At 41.4% G+C, this 11,194-nt stretch overlaps 1 long non-coding RNA gene across 1 annotated transcript; it reads left to right on the top strand.

Moving 5' to 3' along the window:
* Positions 1 to 363: 363 nt before the first annotated feature.
* On the top strand, positions 364 to 735 carry LOC309349690. Its single transcript, XR_014160085.1, has 2 exons — positions 364 to 496; positions 561 to 735. It is a non-coding gene; the product is annotated as an uncharacterized lncRNA (long non-coding RNA).
* The last annotated feature ends 10,459 nt before the right edge of the window (positions 736 to 11,194 follow it).

The raw sequence follows: 11,194 nt of genomic DNA, 5'->3' as shown, positions 1-11,194 counted from the left end.
GCAATCGGCCACCAAATTCAAGATTTAGGAGAGGGTCTTAATGAGCAGCTTTTAGAAAAAATGAGGAGGAAGGACTTTGGTTTGCAGTTCGATGTGTCCACTGATAGCAATCTCTAACCTGTTATGTGCGGTTTGATGATGATCTAAAGGAAATGGTGGAAGATATTTTTTGGTAAGGACATAAATGTAGGAGTAGCAGGCAAAGATTTGTTTGGAATTGTGGACAACTTCATGACAGTAAATAAAATAGACGGGGCTCATTCTGTCGGTGTGCGCACTGATGGTGCTCATTCTGTGGCAGGCTGTTACAATGGCCTAAAAGCACTCATTCTCAGCTGAGCCCCTGATGCAGTTTATACACATCATACTACCCATAAGGAAGAACTTGCTTCTCAGCATTTGAGTGCTGATTTGAACAAAGTCCTTCAAAGAGTGCTAGATGTGGTTAACTTCATCCAAACTCAACCTTAGAAAGCTAGATGTGTCAATAAAATGTGTTGAGATGGCCACTGACCATACGGCTCTTCTATTTTACAGTCGTACTTGATGGCTTTCCTGAGGAAATGTATTAACTGTTGTTCTTGAAGTTACTCAAGAAGTCTATTCTTACCTTGACCAAGAAAACCATTCCAGTGCTAAGTGTTTTCTGGAGGCAGACTTCTTGCTAAAAGTTGCCTATCTCTGATATTTTCAAAAAGCTGGACTTGTTGAATAACTCTTCACAAGGGAGCGAAACTCATTTGCTTAGACTCACTTGTAAAGTTTTGGCCTTTGAAAATAAACTTCTTCTTTGGAAGAGAAAAACTGAAGGAGGAGGAATGGACTGCTTCCCAGTTCTACAGCAAGAGAGATGCTATTTCACTAATTGGTGGACATTTAGCTCATCTCAGTGCCCATTTTGATAAGTACTTTTTTGAAAATGGTGACAGGTTTCAGTTTCAAGATCCCTTTGGTACTGATCCTCCATGTTTAATACTGTAGAAGAGGAGGAACTGATACAACTTTTATCAGATGCTTCACTAAAAGCAAGGCTTATAGACACCCTAGTGCCAAAATTTTGGACTTCAGTAAAGAGTTCCCAACATTGAGTAACAAAGCCCTGAAGATAATAATTAATTTTGCAACATCCCATCTATGTGAGTCTGGGTTTCCAGCCATGGCAGTTATAAAAAGCAAATACAGCTCAGGATTTGATGTGGAGAAAGAAATGAGAGTAGCCGTAACTAAATTGGTGACAATATTTGAAAAGCTCAGGTTTCCTCCTAATAAAAAAGACTGACATTTAATGTGCTTTATGTTTTTACTGAACCTTTTTTTTTTTTTTTTTTTTTTTACAAATGAAGACTAAATAGTGTATTGTGTTATTGTTGCAAAATGCACCTTTGTATCTTTTTCCCATTGGTATATTCAGATTTTCTTAAATTTTCTTTATTTAATTTGTTTTCAGTTTTCCCCAGCTTACAAAAATAATATTTAGCAGGGCAATGAATGACTCATGATTTTTAAAAAGCTTTTTCAAAGCTCCACTGCCTAAATGTTAAGCCTTAAAAATGATAGCTAAAACCACTAAATGATGAAACAACACAAGTTTTAACCAGGTGCAGGGGAATCTCCACTTGCACACAATCTACATGTGCATTTCTGTGTGCACACATTCTGAAAAGGGGTGGCGGAGTAGAATGGAGCTGAGACACAGTGGGGGAATATTTCGATAGTTTCAGGCGAAAGGTTCAGTGACTATTTTTAATGATGCCATAAGTAATGTAAGGGAGAGCTGCAAGAGATACTGGGAGTATTTATTACGCTTTGCTCATTGGTGAGTTCATTCCAAGACATTCTTTTTTCCTGTACTATACCATATCGATCTTTTCAAGGTGAACTAGTAACTAATAGCCAGCCCTAAGTGTTTGCCATTTTGATAAAGATTACATCCAAGCACAGCCAGTTTAGCTCTAAACAAGAGTGGTGTAGATCTTGAAGATACAAAGTTGCAGTGCTTGAACTTTAATTGAAAGCCAATTTATTAGTTTAATGTCACACATTTCCTCCCATTTGGCGGTGTCCAACAATATAAACTCCACATAAAGCCAACTTGAAATACAGCCAGAAATGCCTGGTTAAGAATGATGTTGCTTCCTAAAGTCTAAAAGATAATGTGAATTACTGAATAAAGAACACCCCACGGTCTTTTTTTTGGGGGGGGGGATCACAGAAAAGTCACTGCACCTTATACTCGCTGCCTTTGCTTAAGGAGGAAAGCCCCCTCCCTTGCTTTAACTTGGAAGCTGAGGAACTACAAATGCAATCAGGCATTGATAAACAGTAGGGGTGGCCAACTCCCAAGAGACTGTGCTCTACTCAGTTAAAAACTGACAGTGATCTACCCACTTTTTGGGGGTCCGGCCAAAGGAGTTGAGTTTTTTTAGGGAGGAGCAAAGCCCCATTTTGGCGGGGGGGGGGGGTGCAGGGCAAAAATGTTGACCTTTTTTTAGAGGAGCCAAAGTTGTTGAGCAGGAGCTTAGCCTACATTCGAGTAGGACCCTGGCAGAGACACATGCCCGACTGGCATGTTCTCTCCCTCCTGGTCATTCGGGAGCTTCAAAAGCTTTCTTCTGCCTGAACATCACAGCGACTGATGCCAACTGAAACCGGCACACTTAGGGATCTGCAGAGTTTGCGCAGTTGCGTAACAGACCTCAGCAACTCAGCGTTTTGGCTAATCTACTTTATTTACATATACACACACACAGAGCACTGCAACACGGCTCCCTCTCTAGCATCAGATAGCAAAGAGAAAAAGAACAAAGGACGATAGTCCCACTTCACGAAACACAGTAACACAAACATCCTTTCTCCGTCGCTTCCCACTTTGTGGAGTCAAAACATACCACGTCATGTGAAAGACAACAATCCCATGACTGCAATCATGGAGCAGGAATTCTAACATCACGTCCAGTGATCTACCAGTAGATCAGGATCTACCTGTTGGACATGCCTGATATACAGCATTAAATTGCTTTGGTGCTGGAAAACATGGTTTGATCTCGTGCTCCTTCTGCTACAAAGATGTTGGAAGCGTTTGCTTCACTTAACTACAGTGGACCACTATCCAAAAACAGACCAACACTGGATTTTACATAATGACTTGTCCAAGCAAGCTAACTTCCAGCTGGTTTGTGATCCTGGCACATTTGGATAAACCATAAAACATGCTGTATTTCCTGGTTACGTGTTGGCTTGCCAGAAGCAGATGCTTCTGAAAATTAGAGCAGGTTCATACACACAATGCCAAACTGGTTTAGTGTTGCATCTGAACCCACCCCATCCTCTATAAAAGGCTAGAGATCAAAGTCATTATCTTTATTCCCCCCCCCCCCCCGTTTGTGGTTGGGATGAAAGCACTAGGGAAAGGTATGGCAGAAAGCTTTTGCTGAAGTATCAACAGTCCTGAAACTGGTTGTCTCCAGATGCAAAATTAACCCTTATTTGACAGTACACAAAGAACTTGCCATATTCTGATTTGTGGAACCTTGATGAGAAGTAGCCAAAACTTTACAAGACACAGACTATCTCCCCGTTGAATTTTGGTATCAAAAGGTGTAGCACATAGAAAAGTTAACACATCAGCTCAGGACTTCCCAACAAATTGCTTTTATATACCGTAGTTGTCCTTACTCAATTTGTTACAACCTTCTCAAACCTCAAATAAGTGCACTTCATTCTACACTTGGCATTTCTGTTGAACTACGTTTTACTGTAATTGCCTTGATTGAAGGTTGTCATTGTGACTAGTCTTTTGGTACCCATTTCTTTTTAAATAAGTTTTTAATGTGGAAAAATAACGAGTGGGGCAGTGGAATCCACTTGAATTTACTCCTTAGTGTGCCATTCAACACTCCCTGGAGAAAAAGCAGTAAGTAATAAATAGATTTTCTTGGCAAGGAAAGTGTCCTTACTTCACAGATGGTTGCTTTGTTGGAGGCTGTTTCCCTTGCTTTGTTTTCCTTACATAATCTTTTGGACTCTGTGTCAAGATAGCGGTCTAAGTCAACTATGGAAAGATGCCCTGTATATAAAGAACAGAGGTTATTCTTGATCGTTTGTCTCTGTACAGTCAAGGCAGCACACAAAAACAAGTGCCTTCGGCTTTAGAATTTATTTACATAATTTACATAGGATGCACAGAGAGCCAAGTCAAGGTTGTTTATATATCTGTTTGGTGTAAGACATGACCTTAACTTGCAACAATACAGCATTTTCTGAAAAGTGCACATAACTTTCTAAAGCTTGTTGGCAGCAGACGTCATCAAGCACGGCGGAATAAAACCTGCTTTTGCTGAAAAACAAGCAGAGGGAAATTCCATATAAATTCCAGATAAAGTGAGACTTAAAGACTTTAGTATGTTTACCTACATCAGATCTGTTGACTCCCCCCCCCCCCAAAAAAAAATTATTCCTCTTTCATCAAACTTTGCAAACGCCGAACATGGAAAAGTTATGAACTGCTCCATTATGCTGGCATGCAGTAAAAAGGTAAAGGGACCCCTGACTGTTAGGTCCAGTCATGGATGACTCTGGGGTTGCGGCGCTCATCTTGCTTTACTGGCCGAGGGAGCCGGCATACAGTTTCCAGGTCATGTGGCCAGCATGACTAAGCCACTTCTGGCGAACCAGAGAAGCACATGGAAATGCCATTTACCTTCCTGCTGGAGTGGTACCTATTTATCTACTTGCACTTCGTGCTTTCGAACTGCTAGGTTGGCAGGAGCTGGGACTGAGCAACGGGAGCTCACCCCGCCGCAGGGATTTGAACCGCCAACCTTCTGATCGGCAAGCCCTAGGCTCTGTGGTTTAACCCACAGCACCCCCCGCGTCCCATGCAGTACACGCAGTACCCATATATTATTCCTATTTGTCAGAATCATGGAAAAGGGTTCAGTGTTTGAGCCTGACCTGCTAAAAACCTATCAGCACCTTCCTACCAACCTTTTAGAGAACAATTATTATGCAGTCCAACAACAGTGAGATGCAAATGGAAAGACAATGGTTTGAAAGAACCAAAAAACCGCCAATAAGTAAGGCATACCAAGCATTCCACTTTGTCGGGCAGCTTTTTGACATGGAGAAAATGGCTCCATCACTTTCAAGTGACCAACTCAAGTTCCAGCTTTCAAGTGGAGACAGGGAGATAAAATAAGCTACTCAGCGCCCCTACAAATATGAGCTTCAGACGTTGGATTTGTATGCTCACTGTGTTCCATTCAAGGTTCTGTATAATCATACTGAATATTATCAACATCCTTGAGCCCTTGTCATTGGTTATTTTCCGCGCCCTTGAGCCCTTGTCATTTGTTATTTTCTGCGCCTCTGCATTTTTCATTGAGCTTCATCCTTTTTTCATTGAGCATTATCCCCTCCCCAACGCTTTTCATTGACTTTTTGTTATTAATTCAACTAATACGTTTATGAAGATGAATTTTTATGCATGTCTTAAGGTTTTCAGATTCAAAACAGTATCACAACATTCAAGGTTATTTTAACTTTTGTATTTTTTAAGCATCGGTATAATTTTTTCTTGTTTATATTGTTTTACCTTTTGTATTAAATGTTATGAAACAAATACACTGTAATAAATATCTTACTTTTTTTAAAAAAACCACAACCTAAATGTTTGTTAGTTTAACTCTTCATTCCTTGATGCAATCAATTCATTGCCAAACCATTTTAAGATGCTCACTATGACAAGTACTATGGCAAAAAAGAAGAAGGGGCCTTACATAATATGGAATGCTTGTCATACCTTGCTTATTGATGGTTCTCTTTAATTCAACTGATTTTCTTCATAGTTCAGGTTTCAATACTTAGATGACTCAGTCCTGCAGTAATTTGAGTAGAGAAGGGGGCTTGGAGAGAAGGGAAATTGCCGCTTGTAATCTGAACATTTTTAAGCAGTTACAGCCACAATGGTAGAGCTGAATTCATTTCTCTCTCTGTCAGACCCTGAAATTAGTTATCCATGCTTTTATTACCTCAAGATTAGATTTACCACTTGGATTGCTTGAAAAAGTTTTGCATATAATTGAGTATCAAGGAACGTGCTTGCTGCATTCTTGCGGGGAGCAGGGAATAAGCTTCACAATGCCTTGCCTTATTGCTCAGAGAGGTGAAATAGCTACATTTCTTGTCAGACAAGCATGATATTTAATTAAGAAGTGCTTTCTAAGTCTTGTGAAGCCCATACCTTGGCATCATGCTTGCTTGCTTGTTAAGCTGGCAAATATCCACTGTGGCAAATGCCTTTGGGACAGGTTCGATAAACTCTCAATTCTCAAGCCTTTTGAAAATATATAAATTTGAAATGGGATTTTGAATAGTGTTCTGCAGTGCTTTCTCAGCCTAAGGAATTCTGAAGGAAATGAGGCCAGTGTTGGGCTGCTAGCTACAACTCCACTTGTTCCAGAATGGTACAGTTAGCTTGGCCATATTAAAAAGATATATAAAAAATCATTTCATGATGGCCAAAATCCCAAGAAACAAGCCACATGGAGGGGAATCACAGAATCAATCACTAATAATTTGATCCATGGCAGAGAAAACATTTCATTGTCTCAATATGGCATCCAGCACACAATAATTCCTCAACTATGATGCAAGGAAACTGGGATTTGTGAGAGATCTCACTCCTGCAGTAGCCAGCACAGTTTAGTACAGTCGTACGTTGGATCCAGAATGCCTTGCAAGTCGAATGTTTTGGCTCCTGAATGCCACAAACCCAGAAGTGAGTGTTCTGGTTTTCAAATGTTCTTCGGAACCCAAACGTTTGGCGCGACTTCCGATTGGCTCCAGGAGCTTCCTGCGGCCAATCTGAAGCTGTGCCTTGGTTTCCATTCGACTTCTGAGGTACCACTGTAAAGGAATATTTACAAACAAACTGTAAACAGATAAGAACATTGGCAGGATTATTGCAATAACCTGCAGTTTAATAAGAGTATATATTTAAAGTAGAATTAAAAAAGAATAAGTTGAGAATATGCAGGAAATGTAAAAATAAAAAATTAAGGAACCACAGAAAGGGGAGTAGGAAGTCAAGTTTTGAAATGTTAGAATGATTGTAAAATTATTGAAATATTTATAACAGAAAATCATAATTTTTTTAAAAAAAGACATTTCAGTAAAGAGGGCAATGGGACTTGACCCATAAGGTAAAGCTTAGCAGTATTGCCCAGCCTAAACTGGCAAGTGACATTTTCTGTAGCCATTGCTGCTTTCTTAAAAGCCTGTGCTATTTTTCTAAGAAAAGAGGTGCCAGAACTCACCATGAACATCTCCCTTGTTCTTGTAGAATGGCAGTGGCTTCCACCTGAGAGGTGCCAGAATTCAGTTCCGGTGAGTTGCAGCTGAAAAAAAGCCCTGCTTAGAGCTCTGAAGGATATTTATATGTCTATTTAACATGGCACACTGCTTCTTCATTCCATGAAGCAGTTGTTCAAGGTGACTTACAGATGTAAGAGCAAACAAACAATCAGAATCCCAATCAAACAGAAGTGATCAAATCAAAAGAAACGGCACATGGAAAACCCAGGCACCATTTCCCTGTTGTTGTTTTAATCAAACTCCTTGAATGCCACTCTTTGGTTTGGCAATGGGAAGTGGCGTGTACAAGCCTCAGCTCTCCTCTGGCCAGCAGGACAGTGGAACCTGAACCCATAATTAGAACCGAGTGAGGAGCCAAGTCAACAATTGGTAGCCAGCCTGGGGGTAGGAACCAGAGTCGCCACGCAACAACAGCTCTAAAGAAGAAGCAGTGGAGAAATGTGGAGAGCAAAGAGGGTACAGTGGAACCTCGGTTCACGAACGTAATCTGTTCTGGAAGACCGTCCGACTTCCATTAGAAAACTGAGGTGCAAAGGGCTGTTGGCAAATTCAACTGAGAAAATTGAAAAACATGCAGCGGAAACCTTTCAACTGCCGAGACACGTTCAAAAATGGAAGCAATTCCGGGTTTTCGACATTTGGGTTCTGAAATGTTCATCAACAGAGATGTTCAAGAATCGAGATTCCACTGCATTTTGCCTTTCTATTTGCTACTTTCCCTGATTCTGTCCTCACAGCTTCTTTCTCCCTCAATGGGGTGAGGACAAAGCACTGTATTGCCTGCCATTTGGGGGGGGGGGTGACCATGTTTCTCAGATCTGAATAGTTTGGAAAATGCCAGGCCTAAACTAACGAAGCTCGTTTTCTTTGTCCATCAGTGAATTTCTTTTCAGTCGCGTCACAAGCCAAAATGGTAATTGTGTGAACAAGTTTTAAACATCTTGAACTGATGGACTCCAAGACTCCCCTTCCTTTAATGTGTTTCGTCTGGTGGACTCTTGATGCTTTAAAAGCAAATTAAGTTTTCTATCCCTGTGAGACATTTGGCATTTCATTTAAACTATGGTGCAACAGCAAAGCATGTCACTTATTTCAAGAACTTCGCAGCCATGGGGTCTTATCGGTGGATTTAAGAAGTGAGCAGTGGGGCTCATGCCAAGCCCTTGGATATAAATTCCAGATGTGAATTCAGCTATAACCCCATTCTTAGAGGATGGCCTAATTTAAATGACAGCATATAAAACAGTACATTGTGTGCTGCTCTCCAAAAAGCTACCAAGCACTCCTCCTCAGTCTTTATGTATTCCAAGATATTAGAGAAGTATTAGAGGAGTCAAGATTTAATGTGCTGTGTAAAGTTTCTCACTCAAAAAGAGGACAACTTGACAGATTGTCGGGGGGGGGAGGAAATGGCAGTTAACCAATGTTTGTCCTTCAAAACAACAGACTAGAGACTAAAGGGAATTGGAGGAGGGAGGGTACATTGTTTTGAAGTAATATGCCAGAAGGAATATTGGCAAATGCATTACTAGGATGGTTTCATCTGTGCATTTTACTATTATGAAACCCATCTTTTATAGCATCTATTTATGCCAATATTTGTTATCTCACCCCTTGACTTCACAACAGTGCTCCCAAGGTGAACAACAATCCCAGTTTAAAAAATATATATAATCTCAATCCCTGATCAACAAAACTGTGGATAAAAAAAATAAAACCAGAATACAAGAGCAAGTCAGAAACACCAGCTATAAATACTTTATTGCAATGAGGAACTGCAATACCTAGCAGATATAAATAGTGAACATGTTATTGAAGAATGTGTCAGATTTCTCACTCTAAACCTGACTGCTGCTACTAAGAAAGCTCTAGCCCTTTTCTGTCATTCAGTGCGTGTGGCTAGCCCCACCTGTTAGATGCCAAGCTGGCCAGTCAGGTCTCCTACTCCCTTGGCAGGAGCATTGCAAGTCAGGCAAATTCATGCAGCTTTGGGGCATACCAGCAGATTGTACAATCCTCCAAGGCAGTATTTAAGTGGCAGAACTGAAACGATTGTTGCAGGTTGCATCTGTGGGTGGACACATTAAACCTCAACATAGTTGCCATGGAAGTAACCACGGGACAAGGGTGAAATTGGGAGCATTTATCAAGGAGAGAGGGACCAAATCCATCGACATCTTTTACCTTCTGTATGGTCTTCCTTTGCACTCTGGGAAAGAAGGAACCCTGAATTTATTGCCTTGTCTGTACATCCTAACTATATACCGTATTTTTTGCTCTATAAGACTCACTTTTTCCCTCCTAAAAAGTAAGGGGAAATGTGTGTGCGTCTTATGGAGCGAATGCAGGCTGCGCAGCTATCCCAGAAGCCAGAACAGCAAGAGGGATTGCTGCTTTCTCTGTGCAGCGATCCCTCTTGCTGTTCTGGCTTCTGAAATTCAGAATATTTTTTTCCTTGTTTTCCTCCTCCAAAAACTAGGTGCGACTTGTGGTCTGGTGCGTCTTATAGAGCGAAAAATATGGTATACAATTTGTGATTATCCTTTGACCTCCTCCATTTGACACCTCTTTTAAATAAAAAGAAAGCATTGCATATAATGGAAACTAACCACAGTACCCCCCCCCCCACAATTAGTGCTGGAATGCGAAAAGCAAATACCAAAGTGTTTGCCTGGATTGTTTAAAGAGAGAACACAGAGGAGCCCGGTGTGGAATCTGCAGAACAATTCTGCACCGGCTGAAGGTCATAATGGAAGCAACTCAGTCTTCCTTGGAAGAGAATTTAAAGTGCTGTAACTCATAAACTAATTAAGCCCGTGCTTCTTGGATTACATAATTGTATAGCTTTGGTCAGCCTAAGTCAGGCATAGGCAAACTCGGCCCTCCAGATGTTTTTGGCCTACAACTCCCATGATCCCTAGCTAGCAGGACCAGTGGTCAGGGATGATGGGAATTGTAGTCTCAAAACATCTGGAGGGCCGAGTTTGCCTATGCCTGGCCTAAGTCAAGAGCTGGCATAAGGCTATGCTTACCAACTGGCCTGGGGCTGAAAGGCTTGGCCCACAGCATTTTGGTGTGCAGAAATGAGCAGGGGAAGTACCCGTATTTCATAGAAAAGAGGTAAACATTACCCTTCTCCAGACCTTCCCTTCACCACGTGTCCATTGGGCAAGGAGAAGGAGGGTTCTGGCTAGTCAAGCCTGCAGCAGCTGCACATTCCGTAGCCATGAAAAAGAAGACCTGCATGTACACATCTGTCCATGCACCAAGCTGTTGTGTGTGAATTGGAAACCTGACCAATTAAGTTGGAGCCTTATGTGTGTTCATATATATGGACACAGGCAGCAGCTGGGGCCATGTTTGGCTTGCATGTCACGGTTGGCTATTCTTAGCCCATAAAGCTACTCTTCAACATCAGGGTAGGTTGAAAAGCGGGAAGCCTTCCCAGATCGAAGTTAGCTGGTTTGGAGGTTGAGGTTGTAGATATTGTTGCACTAAGTGGACTTTTGACCTGCTAAGATCAGGTTTGTAAGTACTGGGGCATCATACATTCAATCATTACACTCCTCTGCAGGAACAGGTACATAGCTTGTGGATATTTCTAGATCCTTTGATGTTGCTTAAGGCTCAGGTAGCCTCAGCGACACGGAGCACCTTCCATCAGCTTGGGCTGGTGATCCAGCTGCATCCCCATCTTCTGTTGTCTATACTCCACTATAGAGAGAGCCAGTATGGTGTAGTGGTTAAGAGCGGAAGACTCGTAATCTGGTGAACTGGGTTTGCGTCTCTACTCCTCCACATGCAGCTGCTGGGTGACCTT

This window comes from Podarcis erhardii (assembly GCF_964252035.2).
Source record: "Podarcis erhardii genome assembly, chromosome: 9".
NCBI lineage: Eukaryota > Metazoa > Chordata > Lepidosauria > Squamata > Lacertidae > Podarcis > Podarcis erhardii.
The sequence above is the reverse complement of the archived record's forward strand: the minus strand, read 5'-3'. Positions and strand labels throughout refer to the sequence as shown.